Here is a 24,609-nt window from a genome sequence, read left to right on the forward strand (position 1 = left end):
CGTACACGAAAGCGTGTTGCGGCCACATGTTATCCTACGAAAATCTCTCTGTGACAGTTTTTCTTTTCTTTTTTTTTAATACGCATTGGACTCATTTGAGAACAATCCATATTAAAAAAGTGTCGGGGAGACCTTTACCAAACTTTACTGTGTGGCCGCAACACACTTCCGTGTACATTGGAGACGACTCCCTGCCGTTTTTTTTTTTGTTTGCTTTAAACGCACTGTTCTCAAATGAGCCAACTTGGCATTACAAATATTTCTTAGGAATTTGAGATTGAGAAGAATAATTCCTACCTGAAATTAAGTGATCGCTACACAGTCGTGTGAATTTGGTTGGGCATCATCCATCATGTTTAATTGCCAAAATCCATTGATTTTTTTTTTCATCTTTTCACCTGCTATTCTATAGAATGACCTGTTTGAATATCTGTCTCATCTGTTGTAACAACAAACAGAACAACAAGTCTCGGGCATTGTGAATATTCTGCTCCTGTTCAATGTCCCCCACACTGTCGTGCAGGTCTTTTTGACCGGCAATATGGCACTGTAAAAATTGTGACGTCCCGTGCACGAGCTCTATTAAGTAACATGATTGGCTCCTGCACTGCTCCCTGTCTGCAATGAGATAACCATTACTAATATCTATCACAATTGTGCAAAATAAATACGATGAAGAATTGAAGACTAAATAACAGACCATCCAAATTAATGCAGTTAAAATTTAAGAGCTGCAAGACCAAGCTGTTCGTTTTTTTTCTTTGTTGGGTGGTTGGGTCGGGGGGGGGGGGCTGTAAACACTTACACGAGTGTTTTTTTTCCCCCCTTCCAAAACGAGCCATTTTGATTGGCTAGCGAAAACCACTTGCGGGTCATCAAAATGCCTTGTGTTCTCTGATTGGTGAATTGGACTCCAATGACATTAGTGAGCCTATTTGATTGGCGTTAGCGCCACGCTATGCGGAAGTGGAAGATGGCGTCTACAGGTGCTACACACACACACACACACACACAAGGATGGATGAACAAACCGAGCAAAAGGTATGTCGATCATTGCAACGGACTGGAAGTATCGCGCCTTCTTCACATAAATACTCAAGTAGTAAGAGTAAAATGTACAGTGCATTTAAAGTACTCTTGGATAATCATGAATGGCCTAATCAATTTCAAAAACTAAAAAAAAAATCATGAATTAAAAAACACGATGAACATAAAAATCAACGAACAGATCAATGCCCTGACTAAACTCAGTTTTAAGTAGCTCACTAACCACCCGATGAAGTTGCTACCAACCGAATTAGGCAAAAAAGACAATTAAATATTAGAATAAAGGTTAACTGATGAACCACCAAACCAACTAACTAAGCAAAGTAAGAAATTCATGCGAGAAACCAACTAATCAACTCACAAAGTGTCTTCCCTTCATAGGTTGACTGGTTACCACCTATATACTGTATATGTATGTATGTATGTATGTGTGTAAACTCCACCAGGCAGCACTGGAAGTGGACGTGCATCAAGGGATATAGTGTAGCGCTCAGCTGTAAACTTGTGTCCAAGTCCATTTGTATTAAGCGGGGTGTTGTTGTGTTTCCACCAACTGACAAGATAAATGCTGACATTCCTGACAGGCTGAAAGCAGAATGCTGCTCACTGATGCGTCGACTCTGAGAACAAGCCATGGACTTAATGGGAGGCTCCCAAATACTTGGAATCATCGAACAATCATAATCTTAATTTGCTTGTGGTCGTGTTCTGCTAGTGTACAGGACAAGATCGGTGAAAAAATGGTGTTTGCAATTGTATATACTGGAACATACTGTACAGTAGATTGATTTGGTTTTGTCATACATCTGATGCCGCTAAATATTGTTGTACTCAGCAGTAGTTATCTTAATTCATTATTTTGTTTACTTTGTCGGGACATAGGCTAAGAATGAACATGCATCTGGCAGTGTTGTGGCATCACGGTGGCTCAGCTGGAAAGCATTGGCCTCACAGTTCTGAGGACCAGGGTTCAATCCCAGCCCTCTCTGTGTGGAGTTTGCATGTTCTCCCCGTGCCTGCGTGGGTTTTCTCCGGGCACTCCCGTTTCCTCCCACATCTCGAAAACATGCAACATTAATTGGAAACTCTAAATTGCCCCTTCTTGTGATTGTGAGGGCCTGCTGTTTGTCTCTATGGCAACCAGTTCACAATGTACCCCACCTCCTGCTCGTGGACATCTGGGATAGGCTCCAGCACTCCTGTGACCCTTGTGAGGATAAGTGGCTAAGAAAAAGGGTGGATGGACAGATGGCAGTGTTACCCTTCAAGCAATGTCTATCTGAGCACAAAAAATGCAGCAACACATGTAAACATACATTTGTTAATATAAAAATATTCACAGGCATATATTCTTTATCATCTATGAAGAATAACTAACAGTAATACTATCAATAATAATATCAAATAATCTAGGAGCCCGAGAGAGGAGCTGACCCTCCAGCGCTATATGCTATACTACATGCTATATAGCTGTAGGTTTGTCAAAACAATGTGCACTGACCAAAACTGTGGACTTTTGTTTTAATTCAACCTCGAGTAAAATGTTAGTGTTTTCCCTCATTAAAAAAATATGGCACTTTACAAGCTGGAGGCTGGAACAGATTAAAGGCATTTCCATTCATTTCCCTGGGGAAAGATGATTCGGGGAATGTTTTGAGCCACAAGTGTGGTCGCGCAAAAAATTAAAGTCGTATCTCAAGGCACCCCCTGCATATAAACAATGCAAGATACATACTGAATTTAAAAAATGATTCTAATTAGTTTTCAACTTGCACGACAGCATTTTTGGATGATGGAGACGTGCATGCGCGGAAGTGGCCCGTTGCGTTCAGAAGACGCTTGCGAGGGTCGTCAACACGGCCTCCGGCTATTGTCGTCTTAATTACGACACCCTCGATAGCATCGCCGCCATCATCACCGTTGTTGTTGTCGCATTCGTGTCTGACAACATCATTTTCTTCTGACTAACGACGTGCCGAGTTGGATCATACATATTCATGAGCTTTGCTTCCGTCTGGCGCTGGGAGTAATGGCGGAATGATGACGGCCATTAGCTGAGTGGAAAGATGTCTTCTCTCTGTGTATATTAAGGAATGGGGGAGGAGGGAAGGGGGGGGGACTATTCACATGGTGAATTATTGCGTCGTTAACTGCTGCAATGCATTCCTACTGTCGTCCGAGTTCTGAACTGTACGAATTAAGGGATGTTGGTTTTGGACCAAATACTATACAGATCAGGGATCACCAACGCGGTGCCCGCGGGCGAATGGTCGCCCTCGAGGACCATATAAGGCACCCGCGAGATATGTTCTAAAAATACCATAGGTCACAAATTGTTACTATTATTTGTGCTTTAAATTCAGAATCTGACTTGCTTACTTGAATTAAAATTTTAAAATACCTGTAATGTCATATACTTCAAAAAATTAAAACAAAATATTTTATGTACGTGTAATGAACTGAGTCAGAAATTTGCCTCAAACAGGTCACGTAGCCCTTCATAAGATCGGTGCTCATGAAGTAGCCCTCAGCCTCAAAAAGGTTGCTGAGCCCTGGGACAGATGCATTATTTGCCTTGAGGGTGCTTATTGAAAAGTACAGAAAAATTATGAAGGAGCTCCATTGTGTCTTTGTGGACCTAGAGAAAGCCTATGACAGAGTACCAAGAAAGGAACTGTGGTACTGCATGTGAAACTCTGCTGTGGTGGAGAAATATGTTAGAATAGTTCAGGACATGTATGAGGGCAGCAGAACAGTGGTGAGATGTGCCGTAGGCGTAACAGAAGAATTTAAGGTGAAGGTGGGACTGCATCAGGGATCAGCTTTGAGCCCCTTCCTGTTCGCTGTGATAATGGATAGGCTGACAGATGAGGTTAGACTGGAATCCTCTTGGACCATGATGTTCGCAGATGATATTGTGATAGCAGGGAGCAGGCGGAGGAACAATTAGAAAGATGGAGGTACGCACTGGAAAGGAGAGGAATGAAGATTTAGCCGAAGTAAAACAGAATATATGTGCGTGAATGAGAGGGATGGAGGGGGAAGAGATAGCGAGAGTGGACGACTTCAAATACTTGCAGTCAACAATCCAGAGCAACGGAAACTGTGGTAAGTAAGTGAAGAAACGGGTCCAAGCGGGGTGGAACAGTTGGCGGAAGGTGTCCGGTGTTCTATGTGACAGAAGAGTGAAGATGGCACGCTGTGGCGACTCCTAACAGGACAAGCCGAAACAAAAAGAAGAAGCCTTTCCACAGAGGGTGAATATCAACTGAACTCCTGTGTTGATGCAACATTCCAACGCATGGTTCTGAATCCGCAATCCGAACACCTTGGCTGTCCCGCTCGCTTTGGCAAACATGCCAAAGTCCTCGTAAAGACGTAAAACTTTTTCTGTTAACCCCTTCAGCTGCACTTGCTCAGGACTTTCTGTTTTTGACAAGCACACTGTTGAGACCTTCGAGTGGCCCGTTGCCACGTCGGCTTGTTTGAAATGGCCGCTTCAACTTGACATTTGTCATGGTGTCATTTTTGGGACCAAGGCAACAAGGGGGGAAAGCGATAAAGTGATATGAAGAATAAAAAGAACGGATGAAATGAAGGAAATGACATCGATGGTGGACGACTTCAAATACTTGAGGTCAACAATCCAGTGTAATGGTGAGTGTGGTAAGGAAATAAAGAAACGGGTCCAAGCAGGTTGGAACAGCTGATGGAAGGTGTCTGGTGTGTTATGTGACAGAAGAGTCTGCCAGGATGAAGGGCAAAGTTCATAAAACAGTGGTGAGGCCGGCCATGATGTACGGATTAGAGACGGTGGCACTGAAGAGACAACAGGAAGCAGAATTGGAGGTGGCAAAATTTAAGATGTTGAGGTTCTTGCTCGTAAGTGAGCAGGTTGGATAGGATTAGAAATGAGCTCATTATAGGGACAGACAAAGTTGGATGCTTTGGAGACAAGGTTTGAGCGAGTACACTTCTATGGTTTGGACATGTCCAGAGGCGCGAGAGTGACTATATTGGTAGAATTGTGCTGAGGATGGAGCTGCCAGGCTAAAGAGCGAGAGGAAGACCAAAGAAAAGGTTGATGGATGTTGTGAAGGAAGACACGAGGACAGTGGGTGTTCGAGAGGAAGATGCACAAGATAGGTTTAGATGGAAAAAGATGACATGCTGTGGCGACCCCTAATGGGACAAGCCGAAAGGAAAAGAAAGGAAAGGAAAGACTGTACATAATTTTGTATCGTTTTGTCTTTGTTGAAATACAAAATGTTGTGTGCATGATAGCGGGTGAATCTCCGAAGAGCTGTGCTAAAACTTTTGGTCGTCAATCTGAATTGTATAAAGTCAAGGGAGTCGGACTTTTATCGTACGCCTACGTCTTCACATTTTTGTGGTGGGGGTTGTATGTCCCAGTGATCCTACGAGGAATTAAATTCTTTATTGCTGTTAAATTGCTCATTAAGGTGTCCATTCTTATTTGAATAAATGTAAAGGTCGCTGCACAGGTAAACACCGCTTCCAAGTCCAGTTGTGATTAAAATTGCGCCCCTGGAAGAAAGACCGGCGTGACCAATCTCACGCGGTGAGAACTTTAACACGGACCCATGCGCATGAAAATCGATGCGCCGATGACACGGCATCGAATACATTTTATTCTCGTCGGCTGGCATTCTAACAACGTGTGGCCCCGCCAGTGAGAGCGGAAAATCCGACGGGACTTCCAGAGATGAGTGAAGGCTCGGCGCGGCGTCAAATGACATTTGACTATTGATTTTACTGTACGTCCCATTTATTGGCTGCTTTCCCCCGTTGAGTCATTCTTTCTGACAGCGCCCTTGCATCGCTTTGCTTTTTCACGCACTTGACCGAGTTTGACTCAAACTAATGCTTGTGTTTTTACCTCTACTTCATCAGCGCTCAGTTCAATGTGGGTTTTCATTGGCATTTTAAAAAAATAAAAATTCTCTCCCATATTTGTGCCAAGTCTAATGCATGTTTGTACAATTTGTAATTTAGCTGAGCTTTAATTGGAAAAACTTCAGCATTCGTACTCCTATCATGCACGATGATAGCATCTCATAAGAGTCCGGAGTATTACAGCGTATTTCCCTGAGTTTGTAAAATTTTTGGTTAAAACTTGAAAAAAAAAAAATGAAATCTGAAATTTCTGCCCCAAAAACTCAAATGTTCGAACTGCTTTTGTGCAAGATTTTATCATTTCACAAGAGCTCAAAGTATAAAATCCCTCACCATATTTTGGGCCATGTTGAACATCACTGCGTTTGTACAATTTGCAATTCAACAGTTTTAAGAAATATTTGAGTGTTCAAACTGTTCATACGTATGTTACCATATGAAGATAGCTCGAAGTATTGAATTGCATAAAGTATTTTGGTCAAGTTCAACGCCGCTGAGTTTCAGCAATTCATAATCTGAAAAGCTTCAGTGTTCAAACAGCTGTCGTGCATAATATGGGAGATCAAAGTATAACATCATACGACATATTTGGACCACTTCACCTCTGAGTTTGTGACTTGACACTTCCAACTACTGTCTTGCAAAATCCTTAAAGGGGAAATCCAGTGCTATGCATGAACAGTGTATCCAATAGGCCATGCAATATGTACCCTATTTTGACAATGTGATGTTCAATCCTCTCTCATTTAGTAGTGTTTTAGAGAAGATTTTTATCGACCATTAAGAATTTTCAGGGGCGCTGCCATTTTCGCGTGTCACATGACCTACGTGCGCGGATGTGGCGTGTACCGTGCCGCAACAAAGGCTCGATTACATGGGACACCATTTATGCCCAGTGCCGATTTCTTGTATTTATCCTCATCTGATGAAGTAATAGCAGTCTCGGTCGATCGGTAAGACGGAGGAACGCTTCCATACAGATTTGAACCTGTGGCTGTAATCAATGTTGAATATTTGGATGGTTCTGACGCTGAGCCTGACTACTCTGAGGCCTACGCGCAACATAAGTGCGTAAACAAAGGCCCCCCGGGAGCTCCGGGCCGACAACGGCAGATGGTTCTTAAGACGAGAATGACGCAGAGTCTGATGAGCAAGCACCGGCGGCGGGCCGGGAGCCGAGCTTCCTTGCGGCGGAGGCCGTTAGCCTCGGACGCCGAAGCTAGGTTAAAGTCCTCCGCCGCTGCCGAAGGCGGGCCGCGAGCTCAGCTTCCAGGCAGCCGAGGCAGTTAGCCCCGGACGCCGAAGCTCGGCTCAAGGCCGACGCCGTTGCTGAAGGCAGGCCGCGAGCTCCGGTGTCGCGCCGCGAGCCAAGCTTCGACGTCTGGGGCGAACCATCCGCGGCGGCCGGCCCGGACCTCCGGGGGCCTTTGTTGGTGCACAAATGTCCTCCGAGTAGTCAGACTCCCCGTAGTCAGAACCATCCGAATATTGAACATGAATTACAGCCACAGGTTCAAATCTGTATGGAAGTATTCCTCCATCTTCCCTATCAACTGATACTCCTATTTCTTCATCAGATGAGGATAAATCCAAGAAATTGGCGCGGGGTAAAAATGGTGTCCCATGTAATTGAGCCTTTGTTGCGGCACGGTACACGTCACATCCGCGCACGTAGGTCATGTGACTCGTAATTGTCGATTTAAAAATCTTCTCAAAACACTATTAAATGACAGACAATTTCACATCACATTGTCAAAATAGGGTACATATTACATGACTTATTGTATACACTTCATGAAAAGTACTGGATTTCCACTTTAATTGGACACTGCGATTGGCTCCAGCTCTCCCCGCGACCCTTGTGAGGATAAGCGGCTAAGAAAATGGATGGATGTTTCTTCTTGAAATGTGGAGTATTATGTTAAAAAAACAAGACTAAATAATAAAATTCACGGTGCACCAAGTACACGCCATTCATGCAGCATAAGCTGTCACTGCTTATTTTTACTTTAAACTGTTTGAGTGAATGATTGTAATAGCTAATGTGTTTAGCCTTCTGTTTTTAAAACATATTTAGCAAAATGTTGTTCGTGGCTTTGGGTTGTTGCCACGGTCAGACTTATTTACTCATTCCGTGGGTTACATTGTGTAAGAGACGGTGCAAAAGAGCCACAGCAGCAGCAACAACAACAGCGGCATTGTCGTCATGTGAATGCATAAAATACGAGACGCATCCCCTGGGCCGCACTGTTGATGACGAGGGGCAAACAAAGACACGTGGGGGGGAATTATTTCGGGATCGCAGGCGCTTTTTTTTTTTCAATAAGAAATGAAGGCGAACTGAATTTAACCAAAGGCAAAAACATTTTTTTTTTTTTTAAAAAGAGATAAATTACATTACCATGTTTCTTTAATAATGTATTATTGTGCTTTTTTGCGCTTTTAGAGATATCTTCATCTGACCACTGAGCTACGTTGAAAAGAAATTTGTGAAAATAAGCTTGAATATTTGAAAACAAAACAGACAGCTGTTATGAAATAAAATGGAATTACCCAGTCATACCCAAAAATCTGCCACAGGAAAAGGTAATAATATTCCCATGCTGGAATCATTTAGATCATTAGATTTGATTCCAATTTGAAATAAAACAAAGGAAATCTTTGCCAAATTTATCCGTTTTTGTTAAAGTTCTATAATGCACTATGTGTTTTATGCATTTGGTGTCATTCCCAAAACTTTGTTCTGTTTGGAATCTGTGAAAACAATATTAAGAATTCCGACAGTGCTATCGTGATGTGAGAGATGAAATGATAATGTCATACAACGTAATATTTCATCTGACTTCAACCTAGACGTTGAACCGACTGGTCGACACATAAAATTGACCACGCATCCATCCATCCATCCATCCATCCATCCATCTTTCTACCACTTTTCTGGGTCGGGTCGCGGGGGCAGTAACTTTAGCAGGGATTGTTACGAACCTCCAGTACGGGGGCGGACCGAAATGCAGGACTTCGAGGCAGAGGCATACTGTTGAAGGTAGTTTATTCCACAAACTGGGTCATACACGGTGTTGCAGTCTGACAAGGCAGAGGTACAGAAACGCTAGGCTAGGCGGGATCCAAAAGACATGCAGCAAGGTCCGATGACTGTGGGGCAAACTCACAAATAAACAGGACATGATCAAACAAAAGGGGAACAGAATCGCTGTGACTAGGGTTAGTCTGATTTACGGCTAGAAGCGGAGAGTCCCACAGGCAGCGAATGCAACTCACTAACGCAAGACAACGAACTGGCAAATGCCAGTGACAAAAACTCCAACTAAATGCCTGTCGAATTTCTGTCCCAATTTGAAGCAGTGCTGTGGCCACGCCCCTCTTGACAGTGGCCAATCCTTCCTCATGACAGGGATGCCCAGACTTCCCTATCCCCAGCAACTTCATCCAGTTCTTCCGGGGGGGTCCCCAGGCGTTCCCAGGCTAGCCGAGAGACGTAATCTCTCCAGCGTGTCCCGAGTCGTCCTTGGGGTCTCTTTCATTTCACCAGGGATCTGTCTGGGAGGCACACGAATTTGTCCACTTCTCACTGACAATTGTAACTTTCAGAAGATTTATCACGAATCACGTTTTGACAAAAAAAAAAAAAAAAACAACACGGACGCCTCACTGAATTCAACAAGTGTTGAATTTTTGCAGGAATTTAGCGGCAGTGCCTGAAGTGTGTGGAAATAGTCCATGAAAATTGAAATCGGTCGCACGGCCACTAAACCCATTTTAAAAGGCAATTGATAACGTTATCTGACGAGGAGTCTTAATTGCTCACTTCAGATTTACCAAACTGCCTCAAGTAACGGCGAAAAAGACATTTGGTGGCGTCTGCTTTGACGATGGAACAAAGACAAGCAGCGGTCGAACAATAACCCCTGATTGCAAGAATAACAGGTTAATGTCATTAAAGTAAGCGTCCATTTGGGAATAATCTCAACCGTCAACCTTCATCCTAAAGGCAGACAGACATTGCAGTCTGTTTCTTTTTTCCACTAACCCCCCCCCCCCCCGCCCCCACTCAACCCATCATAGATCACAGAAACCTTCAGGATCTCTGAGATCTTTTAAAACCTTTGCAACAATTCACGTAGTGACCAGTTTTCCATAAATTGATGTTGGAGGGGCAGCACGGTGGCGCAGCTGGTTATGCGTTGGCCTCACTGTTCTGAGGACCCAGGTTCGATCCCGGCCCCGCCTCTGTGGAGTTTGCATGTTCTCCCCGTGTCCTGCGTGGGTTTTCTCCGTTTTCCTCCCACATCCCAAAAATATGCAACATTAATTGGACAAATCTAGGTGTGATTGTGAGTGCGGGTGTTTGTCTCGATGTGCACTGCGATTGGCTGGCAACCAGTTCAGGATGTACCCCACCTCCTGCCCCTTGACAGCTGGGATAGGCTCCAGCACTCCCCGTGACCCTCGTGAGGATAAGCGGCAAAGAAAATGGATGGATGATGATGGCGTTTTAGAATTTCTAACTGTATGCAAATATTTTTTTTAAAAATTTGATTGTGATTGGATAAACAAGTCAGGGGGTAAAACAATCTGCAATATCGATTAATCAAAATAAATTTGACTGATAAATAACTAAGAAATTAGATTCAACTCCTGAGCTTTGACCGCAAAATTATTGTAAAAAAAAAAAAAAAAATGTCTTTCAACCCATAGTCCAACCTCAGTTTGTACAGTTTAAAATTTGACTGAAATCAGTTTGAAAACGTCTTTTTGGTAATTAGTAATCGCAAAATTGTGGTCTCAATCCCGATCTCAAATTAATGAAGACGACACAGAAAGCGACATCATTGCAAAAGCTTTACAATGAGCCCATTAAGCCTTTTGTGCAAAAAAGTATGCTAACGTTTGAGGACTGAGGTCATTTTTCGGCGCAAAGGAATAAAGTGGCTACTCCCTCTTGTTACAGAGGGCGCTCAATTGATTTTCTGGACGGTCTCATTATTGGACTACACAAGAGGAAATGGGCTCTAGCGGTAATTAAAAAGTGTTTTTTTTTTTGGGGGGGGGGGGGGCTTTTGGTGCACCTCATTAAAATCTCAACATTATCTTGTGAAGGACAGCCAGGTAGTTGACAACAGCACTGAAATGAAGCCTCCACAATGGCGGGGGGGATGTCGCGTAGAGCTCATCGTTTCCCCTTGGCGAATGATAGCGGGTAATTGGTGGCTGCGTTTCGGATGACAGTTGTGTGCGTGAAAAGGTTAAGCCATTGTTAATTCCTCCTAGTCTCATCCTTCTTCTTTTGAAGTAGCTGTCCTGCAGCCGCGATCCACCAGGGGTAGGTTTAGTGGGATTAGTCGCGGCGGACGCCCCTTTGAGCCGAGAGGGATCTTTGCTCAAACAATCATGTTTGGAAATAATACAGTACAAAAGGCAAATAATTTGCAGCCTGACTAATTTTTTCGGGAATTTATACAAAGGTAGTATTTCTATAAAACAGACACTTTGTGAGGCGCATTTCAATAAGGAAAACAAAAACACTCAGTGCTGATTTGAAATACAAAACGTTACAAAATGTCAAGCTAATTGTGACAGTTTTCTATGGAAGTAAATATGTCCATCCATCCATTTTCTGTTGCCACTTATCCTCACGAGCGTCGCGGGGAGTGCTGGAGCCTATCCCAGCTGTCAAAGGCAGGAGGCAGGGTACACCCTGAACTGGTCGCCAGCCAATCTCACGGCACATAGAGACAAACAGCCACGCTCACAATCACACCGTGGGGCAATTTAGAGTGTCCAATTAATATTGCATGCGTGAGGATAAGCGGCAAAGAAAATGGACGAATGGATGGATTTCAGTTTAACTTTTCAATGTTAACAAATTTGCCACATGAAAAAATTCAACCTTTCAACCTTTAAAACTCAAATGCAATATTTTCAGTCTGCTGAGATTCAACTGGCTACAATTCGCCATCTGAAATTCAGTGTTGACACCCAGCCGATCCAATTACGCTTTCTTGGTGTGTGACATCACGTGACTAAGAAAGCGTAACTTGATTGGTTGGGTGTTGGTTCTTACCTGAAGTAACCTTGCCTGCTTAACAATTAATTTAATTTAAAGTGAATTTCAGACAGCGAATTGAGTCACAGAAGACTGAAAATATTGTTTGAATTTTAAAGGTTGAATTTTTTTTTTTTATATGGCAAATTTGTTAACATTTAATTTAAACTGAAATACAGCTATTGGAAATGTGATCACTTTGAAATAACAATGTGAATTTTACAACGTAACATAATATTGTGTGATCCATTCGCAAATGTAAGAGCTAAGTTGTTGTACATGTACTGTATTGCTTTCATTTTTTTTTTTTTTTACCTTGTTTTACTCTTCAGCCAAGTCGGCATTGCAAATGAGAATCTGCTCTTAATTGCCTCACCTGGCTAAATAAATATTACATCACATTTGTAATCAGTAGCATTAAATCATCGCAATGCACGAAATTATGCTTCGCCGTATTAAAATCACATGGTTGATACTCCAAGCGAGTGCTCATTGGAAAGAAAACATCGGAAACGACAAACCATCCGCATGATTTTTTTCCTTTTGATGAATCCAGCGCGCTTTCAAAATCAGTAGCGGTAGTCCCGCTGCGGTGATCCACCAAGGCTGAGGTTTAACGGGATTAAGCGGCAGAGGACGGCCCGACCGGCGGCGAGCGATCTTTGCCCGGACGTCGTTAAAAATGCTCTTGTTGAACATTCTTGCTCTCAGTGAGGCATGTCTGTAAAATGTTATGTTCCAGTGGTGGTGGAACTAATTTACCTGACTTGACTCGATTGTATGTTAGTACAGGGAAGTAACACAGGTAAAGACGCTGGTCTTTATTTTCCTCGGACAGCGTAAATCTGTACGGAGGTGGACTAGACCAGACAGTTACGCAAATTTATCATGTTCAATCAAAATGGCTCCTCTCATTCCCTTTAAATGCGGCCCAATGAGACTTTTGTATGGTGGCATTCTCACTTCTCTTGGCCAGTGTGGCAACAGACAATATAAGCGAGCAGTCTTATTAAAAACAAAATGAGCTGGTGATCACAGCTGGCAATTTAAATATGCCCGCAGACCTTAATTATCTATCCACGCCACTGATTATTCGTTTCCCCCCCGAACCCTTCCATAGCTGTGCCAGGCATGGAGGATGATGTGAAAAATATCCATCTATACATTGTATATCCACTGCTCATTATCATTAAGGTTGTATTTAATTAAAAATTGGTTAAACATCCATCCATCCATCCGTCCATTTTCTTCACCGGTTATCCTCACGAGGGTCGCGGGGAGTGCTGGAGCCTATCCCAGCTGTCAAAGGCAGGAGGCGGGGTAGTTGCCAGGCAATCGCAGGTCACATAGAGACAAACAAACGCACTCACAATCACACCTAGGGGCAATTTAGAGTGTGCAATTAGTGTTGCATGTTTTTGAGATGTGGGAGAAAACCGGAGCGCCCGGAGAAAATCCACGCAGGCACAGGGGGAACATGCAAACTCCACACAGGTGGGTCTGGGATTGAACCCAGGACCTCAGAACAGTGAGGCCAATGCCAATGTCACCAGCTGCTCCACCGTGCCGCCGGTTTGTAGTAATAATATTAATAATATGATGGATTTAAAGACTTGACAAAATATGTCTGACATCCACCACCTGCCTGTGCCCCAATCAAATTCATCAAAGTCATGAGTCTGCTTACGACGCCGGACTTAGACATGGTCTCAGCAGGCGCAAATTGGCAAGACATACGCAGCGAGCCTCGTACTTTCACGAAAATCAGGACGTGCCCCTTTTTTCACACTGACACAAATGCGCCGTCTACGAAAACAGTTCACTGTGTGCAAAGTGGCTAGAAAATGAATACGTGCTGTGAGTGGGCAAGATTGCATGACTTGAGTTCTGACTTATTTAGTTTGCTTTGCTTCTAGTCCCTTGAAATTTCGCCTGGACTCGACATGACTTGCTTGCTTTTGCGAGAGTTAACTGGAAGGTTACTTACTCACACCTCCAATAATTGCAGCTGCCAAGTTTGTGTTCCTTCTGGTTTATTTTTGCTCAGGATTGCAAATTTCATGGGGAAAAAAAATACATATAGGTTCTATGACGCCTTCATGAGCAGTTTCGAGAGCCCTCAATATACTGCCAATTTGACCACATGAGATGAACCAAGAATTGAAAAACATTCCTTTGTTTCTTCTTGGCGGCACGGTGGGGTAGCTGGAAAGCGTTGGCCTCACAGTTCTGAGGTCACGGATTCGATCCCGGACCCGCCTGTGTGGAGTTTGCATCTTCTCCCCGTGCCTGCGTGGGTTTTCTCCAGGCACTCCGGTTTCCTCCCACATCCCAAAAACATGCAAGAATAAAGTGGAAATCCAGTACTTTTCATGAAGTGTATACAATAAGTCATGTAATATGTACCCTATTTTGACAATGTGATGTTAAATCCTCTCTCATGTAATTGTGTTTTGAGAAGATTTTCATCTACAATTACAAATTTTCAGAGGCGCTGCCATTTTCGCGAGTCACATGACCTACGTGCGCGGATGTGACGTGTACCGTGGCGCAACAAAGGCTCGATTAAATGAGACAGCATTTATGCCCAGTGCCGATTTCTCAGATTTATCCTCATCTGATGAAGATATAGCAGTATCGGTTGTTCGGGAAGACAGAGGAATACTTCCATACAGATTTGAACCTGTGGCTGTAATTCATGTTGAATATTCGGATGGTTCTTCGAACGGAATGACGTGGAGTCTAACAACTCGGAGGCCTAACCTCGACATAAGTGCGTAAACAAAGGCCCACGGGAGCTCGGGACCGGCAGCCGTGGATGGTTCTTTGGACGGGAATGACACAGAGTCTGACAAGCGAGCTCTGGCGGTGGGCCGGGAGCCGAGGCCACGGACGCTGAAGCTAGGCTAAAGGACTCAGCCGAAGGCGGGCCGCGAGCCAAGCTTCGACGTCCAGGGAGGCCTTTAGCCGAGCTTCGGTAGCAGCGAAGACCTTTAGCCTAGCTTCGGCGTCCGGGGCTAACAGCCTCCGCCGCCTGGAAGCTCGGCTCGCTGCCCTCCGCTGGAGCTTGCTTGTCAGACTCTATGTCATTCCCGTCCGAAGAACCATCCGTGGCTGCCGGCCCGGAGATCGAGGCCTTTGTTTAGGCACTTTCAGTCCCACGTGTAGGCCTCAGAGTCGTCAGACTCCGCGTCATTCCGCCCGAAGAACCATCTGAATATTCAACATTTACAGCCACAGGTTCAAATCTGTAAGGAAGTATTCCTCCGTCTTCCTGATCAAGCGATACTGCTATTTCTTCATCAGATGAGGATAAATCCAAGAAATCAGCGTTGGGTATAAATGGTGTCCCATGTAAACGGGCGTTTAAAATGGCACGTAACATGTCACATCTGCCCACGTAGGTCACATGACTCGCGAAAATGACAGCGCCCCTGAAAATTCGTAATTGTCGATTAAAAATCTTCTCAAAACACTATTAAATGAGAGCGGATTTAACATCACATTGTCAAAATAGGGTACATATTACATGACCTATTGGATACACTGTTCATGCAAAGCACTGGATTTCCACTTTAATTGGACACTGGGATTGGCTCCAGCTCTCCCCGCGACCCTTGTGAGGATAAGCGGCTAAGAAAATGGATGGATGTTTCTTCTTTAAATGTGGAGCATTATGTTAAAAAAACAAGACTGCTACTTTACTACCCCCACCCCCCTTTGCGCCTACCCTCGATGCAAGAGTACAAAAAGTAAATAATAAAAGACTAATAATAGATTCAGTGGCTGGATTGGTGCGCATTTTGTTTGAAGCCGAATGGAAATCTTCGCTTCGGGAAAGGCACCGAGGACTCATGAGTCCTCTCTCCTCGCGAGCCTGTCATCTGCGCTCGCACACGTGAAAAAACTTCACAGTCGTGCGTGAAGGGGTGGGCCCGCTTTCATCGCCGACCGCTACAAACAACGGGACGCACCAATCAGTCACTCCACAATGCAACCCGTGTCCTACAGGAGACCAAGTTGTCATCTCAACCGTCTGTCCACAAGATGGATGCCCCCGTAATTCCTCCCGGCCGAGCGCTGCAAAACACATTTATGACAGCGGGCCCCCACGGATGACCGATGACACGGCCTCGAGAAGCCGAGGTAATTTGATCTTAATGTAGTGCCGTAAACATTTATCATGGCGGGAAGGAGATGGAGGCGATTCTGACGAGTGTTATAGTGTCATTGCTCTACCTTAACTTGCTTAAGTCGCCTAAGTGACAATAAATAACAAGGAACAAATAAAAAAAAGAAAAACACTCTCAGTACTTTTTATACTTTTATTGAATCAAGGCAAACATTTTATGTTGGAAAAATTTAACACCACTCTTCCAAACAAAAATGTTACAAAAAGTAGACTTAGGGCTACATTGAGTTACAAGCGCCGCAACTTGTATTTTTGCTTTTCCTAGTTCAGAGCCGTCTCTCAAGGTGACTTTTCATATTGTTTATAAATTTTGCTTCATGTTGAGCTGCAGGTTTTCTTCCCCAAGATGGCAACAGCGAGCTTCACAACGTTTGGCCCCCACCCTTTCAATTTAGTTACCTCGGAGTGTCAGTTGCGTTTTGCGCTCGCATTTTAAAAAAATTCTAATTGTGCAAGTGTTTAATTGACAATGTATGTTGAGAAGAAGAAGCACGTGATGTGTTTTGAGTTCAATCCAAGGAATGCATGTTTTGAATCAATTCTACTTCGCTCGTTACCCTAATTGCTAACAATATGCTAATAATGCGAGGCCCAGTAACTGCCTCGTTAGCTAACTAAGTGCTCCTAGTTCCAACATTTGTATTAGTTCTGCCTGGTTAGCTTCCGTTGATCAGCTAAGTTAACAGAGCTATTTCCTGGTTGCAACATTTGTCTAGAGATCGTGCACGTGACGTCACCGTTTTCGCGGTGCCATATTGCCGGTCAATCAACGCTGCTCTGCTGTGCGGGAGTTGTTGAACCGGAGCAGATTTTTCACAATGGCCGAGACCTGTTGTGCTCTTGGTTGTCACAATGGACGAGACAGTTCTTCAAATAGATCATTCTATGGAATACCAGCTGAAAAGATCGATGGATTTCGGCAATTAAACGCAAAGTTAACAGGGCTATTTCCTGGTTGCAATGTTTGTATAGATCAGGGGTTTGGAACCTACGGCTCGCGAGCCATATCTGGCTCTTTTGATGTTGCGGATGGCTCGGAGAGCCCTCATCACTACATACTGTACAATGTCATTTCTGTCACATAGGCAACGCAAATGAGCAGGGAGTTTGTCCAAGTGGGGTTGCCGTAGTTTAGTGCGCAGGCGAAAAAGGGTCCAACGCAGAGCAGTTAGCAACAACTAATTGTACAAACGATCGCTCAAAGACAAAAAAGATGGAGTTCTCCAGTTTTTGGCAAAACTGGACAGCGATTCACAGATGGAGGAGGATGCAAAAGCATTCGTGCGTGATTTTTTTCAAGAACTTTTCGCATAAATACAACATAATCAAATGAAAAAAAAGACATGCTATTGTTGGCAAGAACTGTTCACCATCGTACCATCATGATGGCAAATCAAATGTAATTACGGTCACGATTAACAGATGGAAGTCTCGACACCTGCAGGAAGCTTAATCTAATGATTTATGAAAGATTATAAAGCCATCAGCAAAACTTTCCAGCACCAGAAGTCACATTAATGGTAAGAAGTGCTTTTGTCATCATTGGTTAGCAACATCCTAACAGTGTTATTTAAAATAATTCAGAGACTTATTGTACTCTAAAAACGTTTGTTCTACATAAATGCTCAAATACCACCTGTATTTAGTTTTTTAAAATATTGCATGGCTCTTTTGAAATTACATTTTGACGATTATGGCTCTCTCAGCCTAAAAGATTCCCGACGCCTGGTATAGACCACGTTAGCTCTGAATAAATGGGTTGTGCATATGCGGTTGTTTCGTTTCTTGATAGCCCCTTTAACCAAAATGATGCTGTCATGCTCCTTATGTGACGCATTGTAACTGTGGTTACTGCGTAAGCTAACAAAGCTAGCTACTGGTTGCAATATTCGTATTGGCCAAGATGGCCTTAGACTAAGCAGCGATACAGTCTGTGCTAAGTCTTTTGACTCACCGACCCATTGAACAAGAGTCAACAGCCTGACCAATGACCATCCTCCAGATATACAATGGAAACTCGATTTAGCGGACCGGGGACGGACTTCAGATTTAACGGACACATTTTGTCTGGTTGGAACTCGAAACGCTTCTGTAACTTACAGAACTGGTCGTTGTTCTTTATCACTGGAGTGTGTGAAATAAGGGTAAAGACTTTCACAAATTTCCAACAACATCAAGTGGAATCTGTATTTCCTGGTTGTGCCAATGTTGTCACAGATATGGATCCTTGAGCAAATAACCAGCATGCTTACATGGTGGCTACGTTGGCAGGGGCGATGTTCCCAATCAAAGGCAAGGCATGGAGATTAGCTTGGCGTCGCCGTAAGCACTCGGCTCAAAAGAGGCTCGTTGAATTTACTGCTGATGTTTAATGGAACTGTCGCCTTGTCTTGTCTCTCAAACATTCTACATTGATTTTGGACAGCATACGTTCGTTTTTTTGCAATTCCTCCACTATGGCATCCACTCGTAGTGGGATTGATAGAAGGAAGCGCCCTAACCTTACTATGGGTGACAAAGTAGAACTTAAATGGCCACTGTCATGAAATGCAGGATTTTTAGTATGTTATTCATGAAAAAACAGCAGCCGACATGGACCCAATGCGTTTTTTTCACCACAAAACATGATTTTGACGTATCTGGCTTTTTGTAACCCCCGCCATGAAAATCCTCTCGAAGGATTTGTTTTGGAGAAGAAGCAGGAAGTGACATACAAGGCAGGACCGCCGTCCAGCGGACTCGTTTGTTTCTACTTGTTTTAGAAGCGGGAAGGTAGCTCGTTGTTCCTCCGTGTTAGCCAAGATGGCGGCTCGTTGTATTGCTGGATATTGCACCAACACTCGGGAGGATGGATTTACCCTTCATAAGTTTGTAAGAGACCCGGTTCGTCGTGAAAAATGGATTGCACGGGTGTAAAGGACGAGAGCTTTGTGGGTTCCAAATGACAGGTAGGTGTGTATACAGCAACTAAATAAATAATAGTTTGGAGCGTACCACGTAATTGGTCTCTCATAATCTAACAAAAGAGCCGCGTACGTATGACAGAAGTGCTAAATGTGTTGACAATGCTGTAAAGCGGCCCGGCTTGGCGCCGTTATAAGCCACCTCATCGGTGAAAATGAGCCAACCCGGCCAACAAGGCTGGCTGGCTCGTCCTTCCCGGCCTTGTCAACAAGGCCGAGCCGGCCGCCGAAAACAGTCGGCCAGGGTGGCTCGTCGCAGCGCCGGGCCGGGATGGCTCATCTCTGCCGGGAAGCGGATCGGACAGGGAGGCGGTTTGGCGGTGATCGCACATCATCTGAATATGGCTCGAAACAATAGGGTAATATTGTCCCGGTAACTTCACTTGGTTGTCTGATATTCTCTTCTTCAAAAAGAGCTTCCGTGTCTGGAGGGGCGTGTTCGTCTCCCACAGTAGGGGCCACAGCGTGTTTTCAATGGCGAATGTCCGGGGTAACGTCATGGACAGAAGATGCAGCCAATATGGCGACCACTTGGATGTCGAATGACGCTTCCGCAACTTTGCGCATGGATGACGCGCTCTCCGCTCATATTTATTTTTTCGTATAGATATTTGCAGTGAATAATATTATGTATTTTTAATTTCACTATCTATTTTAGAATGTTTGTAGGGATGACACTTGACCTTTTAACAGAGGTTGGAGTTCAAATATGAGAGGTCTTGGGTGTGAAAAAACAAACTGACATGCATAGGATTAACGAAAAACTCCAATCTTTTGGAGTGAGATTTGATGTGGACCCTGCAAAAGATAAGAAACATGTTGCGTATAAGCAGAACAACAAGAAATTCTGTCAAATTTAGGACCTGGAGGAAGTTGTTTACAAGTGGTTCTGGCAACAACACTTTCATAGCAGTGTAGACCAATGTTTAAAGGTAACTTTGGATATTTTCAAACTTTTATTCTTTTACATTCCTTTCACTAATTTTGGGCTGTACTAGGTGTTTTCAAGCCATGAAAAAGAAACGTTTCAAATTAACGGGCAAAGAGAATCAACAGACGGCCACGGCCCCCTGTTAGTCTGTTAAATCGAGGCTTTTATTAACACAAAATACTAACATTATCCTACTAATGTGAGCGCTAGTTTCCAGCAGAGCTAAACAAATTCCCACATGATTGACAGTTCAGTACTGGGAAGCAGACAATAAATGTTATTTGCTCCATTAAGACAGGCCTTGTTTCGCTAATTAGCCTCCCCAATTAGAAGCGCGGCTGTTAGCTCGCCCGTCGGTGTGCATTTGTTTCCAAGAAATGAGTGTAATCCATTCAGGGTACGCTGAATCCTGCAATTAGCCAAATGTCAACTTTGTTGTTCAAGTTGCTCTCCATTGTTATGTGGACTCTATCCGGATCTTTTTTTTTTTTTTGTCGTAATGTGCCCTGCGACAGACTTGTGACCAGTTCAGGGTGTAGACCCTTGTATGGATAAGCGGCTTGGAAAATGGTTGTTTGCAGATGCATAGCAGTACACTATGCTATAGGGCCATGCATCCTATACTATGTTATACTATACTAAAATGGCCAGTACATTGCAAAGGTATTGTGAATTATTATGAATAAATATCATAAAAACTTGAAATTGGAACATTGAACTGAGTTGAATTATGAACTCTGAACTGAAGAAGCTCATATTTGGAACAGTGTACTGATCTTTTGAAGTTTTTTTTCGGGTACCAAGTGAACTTTCCCAACACTGGTTTAGGTACAGTGCTCATTGTAGGCGAGTCGCTTCATGAAGTCCAGGGAATCGGTGCGCTTCCTAGATCCAAGGGTGAATGACTTGACACAAAAACAAACAAAAAGCTGTTACTGTTACCAAAAATGGAATGTTTCAGAATCCAAACACTTGTTTTAGTACTCTTTCGAGTTAACCCACAGCCATGACAATCCTCCTCTGCTCTATGTATACTAGACAATAGATATACCATCTTCACATAGCTGCCACGTCAATGTCCAAAATTCAATATGGGCTCCACATAGGCAAGGATTGGGGAGGGTCAAATGCATATATTATTGTATATCTGTGACATCAGTCTCATTCTCTGCCTGCATTTCTTCACAGCACCAGTAAATAATTTTGTCATTGTCATTTTAAAGGTCTAGTGTCATCCCTATAAACATTCGAAAATAGATATTGAAATGAAAAATACATATAACATTATTCACTTCAATGTCTATATGAAAAAAAAAATGTGAGCGGAGAGCGCGTCATCCATGCTCAAAGTTGCGGAAGTGGCATTCGACATCCAAGTGGTCGCCATATTGGCCGCATGCCCTGCCCGTGACGTCACCCCGGACATTCGCCATTGAAAACACGCTCTGGCTTCTACTACAGGAGACGAACACGCCCCTTGTGACATGGAAGCTCTTTACAAAGAAAAGAACATCTCACAACCGAGTGAAGTTACCGGGAAATATTACCCTATTGTTTCGAGCCATATTTAGATGATATGCGGATCACACCCAAACCACCTCCCCGCCCTATCCACTTCCGTGCGGCGGTGATAAACGCCCACTTCCGCAGCGGACATGAGACACCGAGGCGACGAGCCACCCCAGGCTGGCAGTCATCCACAAGGCATGGGAAGGCCGTCCTTCAGTGGCTGCTGCACAGAAGCCTTCCGATGCGCACATCGACACATTAAAACCCTTATTTATTTATTTTTTTTTTTGTAGCTGTACACACACCTACCTGTCATTTGGAACCCACAAAGCTCTCGTCCTTTGCGTCCGTGCAATCCATTTTTCACGACAAACCCGGTCTCTTGCAAACTTATGACTGGTAAATCCATCCTCCCGAGTGTTCGAGCAATGTCCAGCAATGCAACGAGCCGGCATTTTTGCTAACACGAAGGAACACCGAGGTATCTTCCCGCAGGTAAAACTAATAGAAACAAACAAGTCCACTTGAGGGCGGTCCTGCCTTGTACGTCACTTCCTGCTTCTTCTCGAAAACAAATTTCGATTTTCATGGTGGGAGTTACAAAATCTGTATACGTCAAAATCATGTTTTGTGGTGAAAAAATGCATTGGTCCATGTCGCCTGCTGTTTTTTCATTAATAACAAACTAAAAATCATGCATTTCATGACAGTGGCCCTTTAAGTGACAACTGGAATCTATTTCTGGACACCAAGTCCAGTCCTGACAGTCCGTTTCATTTGATACCTGATATGTGTTATATCGGGGTCCATCATATCAAGGTTCCACTGTATAGTGATCCAAGTAGAAGGAAATTAGATAAAATATGACCATCGCAATGCCGCACTGACAATAGCCCTTTGTCACTGTCGTTTTCACATCGTTGAGCCATCCGAGTGGAAATAAATCAGCGAAAACGTCCTTGTTTGTTTTAGATTCATCCTTTGTCATCATCTTTGGTGTTTGTAGAAGTCCACTTTTTTTTCGTGTTGGGTGGTAAGCATACCATGGATTTTCTTGACTATTTTCGTCATTGTCCTCTTTCTGATATACACTGCAAGCATCCAAGTTGAAAAGAAATATGAGAAAATGCCCAGTTATGTATTGGATGCCTAGCAGCATACCATTCGCTGTTGTGACTCTTGTCGCGTTAACACCAGCAACAGCCGTTCTTTATCGCAATCCAAGTGGAAAGAAAAGCGACAAAATGTGTTTTGGTTAAGCATTGTGTTGACTTTCGGCTGTTGTGTCATTGCCGAAGCGGTCCGAGCTATTTTTGGCAATTGGTGGCGCGACGGCTGTGATTCAACCGCGAGGTTTGACGCGTCGAGATGCGTCACTCCGTTAATTGTCACTCCGGCTTATCCCGAGCCGTTCTCCGGGGCCCCAGAAGCTCTCCTCTGACCTCAGCTTCGCTACAACGATGCTACCTCAGGGAAGTGTTCTCGACAACACCGACACGAACTTGGTTAATGAATATTTCTGTTGCATAGCGTAAAAATCATCTCAAAAGACCTCATTTCAGCCAGCAACAAATAGTGAATTCTGGGCCAGTCTTTTTCTGCTCGTGTCTTTTTTTTTTTTTTTTTTTTTTTTTAGCAAAACCAACGATTGGGCTATGTTTGACCAGATGCAGCACTCAGTGAAGCTGTAGACCAGGGGTGCCCAGATTTTTTTTACCGCAAGATTTGCTTTTCAATCAGCCAGCCTCTCGGGAACTACCGATAGAGTGTAGTGGGGGATGATGATGATGATGATGATGATGCTCCCAAACCGTTTTAAGGTTAATGTTATGTTGGCTCCTACATTTAAAATACAGAATTAGCTTTTTGTGCACTGTATTCTCTGTGCTTTCATCCTGGATCAAGCTGTGCCAAGTTGGAATTTTAAATCTCATCCTGCACTTTCTACTTTGGCTTTGGACCAGTCCTTTCCCACGCCGAAACCACTTTTTAACCACTTTTTCTCCGATTAGTCACATATTCCGACAGTCACTGCATCTTAAAACAACAGCATTTCTTTTTTAACTTTCTCCATTAATATTGAAAGTAAACATAAGCAGCATCTCTAGCTCGTCTTTGCTCTACATTGTCCAAATTGTGTTGTTAACTAAATCAGCGGTGGTGGACGCTGTCATTATAAAACACATTGATGGGCTGCGTAAGTACTGTAACATTTGTAATTATGAGTGTCTTTAAACTAAGAAAAAGAGCCGTCGTTGTTAGAGAAAGTTCCGTGTGCTGGCTGAAAGAAACCAGTGGCTTCTTCTTTTCATTTTTTACAGTATATATTGAATTGTGCCATTGGATGTAACAACCAGTCATCTCTCACTCAGTGAATCACGTTTCAAAATGCCACAAACTGAATAGCTGTATGTTATACTTTCAATTTGCGTTGGATTAACGCAGAATATCTGCGAAGAAACAGCATCAGCGGTGCACAATTGCGCACGTCCGCAGTTTAGATTGAACATTTTTTGGCACGCCGTGGTCGATCGCGATCGACTCATTGAGCACCCCTACTGCAGACTGCGATGTTAGCTTCTTGCGCTAGCTGCTGATCACGTGTGTGACAGTTAATGATAAAAAAGGAAGCGATGCGAGACCTTTGTTTGACCTAATTTCAAGAAAAACATTTGAAGTTTAAAAAAAAGTCATACAACTGTAGTTTAAAAAGACAATAACATTTCAACACTGTTTCACTAAAGGGGGCAAACAACTGCAATACAGACTGCCGGTAACTTCCCCTGCGTTGTGGTTTTGATGTTTGAGTTTTTCTTCATGACTTTTTATGACTTCGTCTCCTTTGCTTTCCACATTCACGTATGCTTCTCGGCCCCCGCACAAGCTCTCACGTTTTACCGCCGCTGGGACGGAGTCGACAACACGGCGTGTTGAAACGTTTTACCGCGTGGAATGTTTCATTGTCACTTTGATGTCAGGCCATGTC

At 43.6% G+C, this 24,609-nt stretch overlaps 1 protein-coding gene across 4 annotated transcripts in view; it reads left to right on the top strand.

Moving 5' to 3' along the window:
• Nucleotides 1–970: 970 nt before the first annotated feature.
• mgat4c (mgat4 family member C) overlaps nt 971–24,609 on the top strand; it is a 136,186-nt gene continuing 112,547 nt past the window's right edge. For all 4 annotated transcript variants that reach the window (XR_009795531.1, XR_009795532.1, XR_009795530.1 and 1 more), the window contains exon 1: nt 971–1,041. The gene's annotated coding sequence lies outside the window, so the exon portion shown is untranslated. The remainder of the gene's footprint in view (nt 1,042–24,609) is intronic.

The sequence above is a fragment of the Syngnathoides biaculeatus genome, chromosome 6 (genome assembly GCF_019802595.1).
Source record: "Syngnathoides biaculeatus isolate LvHL_M chromosome 6, ASM1980259v1, whole genome shotgun sequence".
NCBI classification, from domain to species: domain Eukaryota; kingdom Metazoa; phylum Chordata; class Actinopteri; order Syngnathiformes; family Syngnathidae; genus Syngnathoides; species Syngnathoides biaculeatus.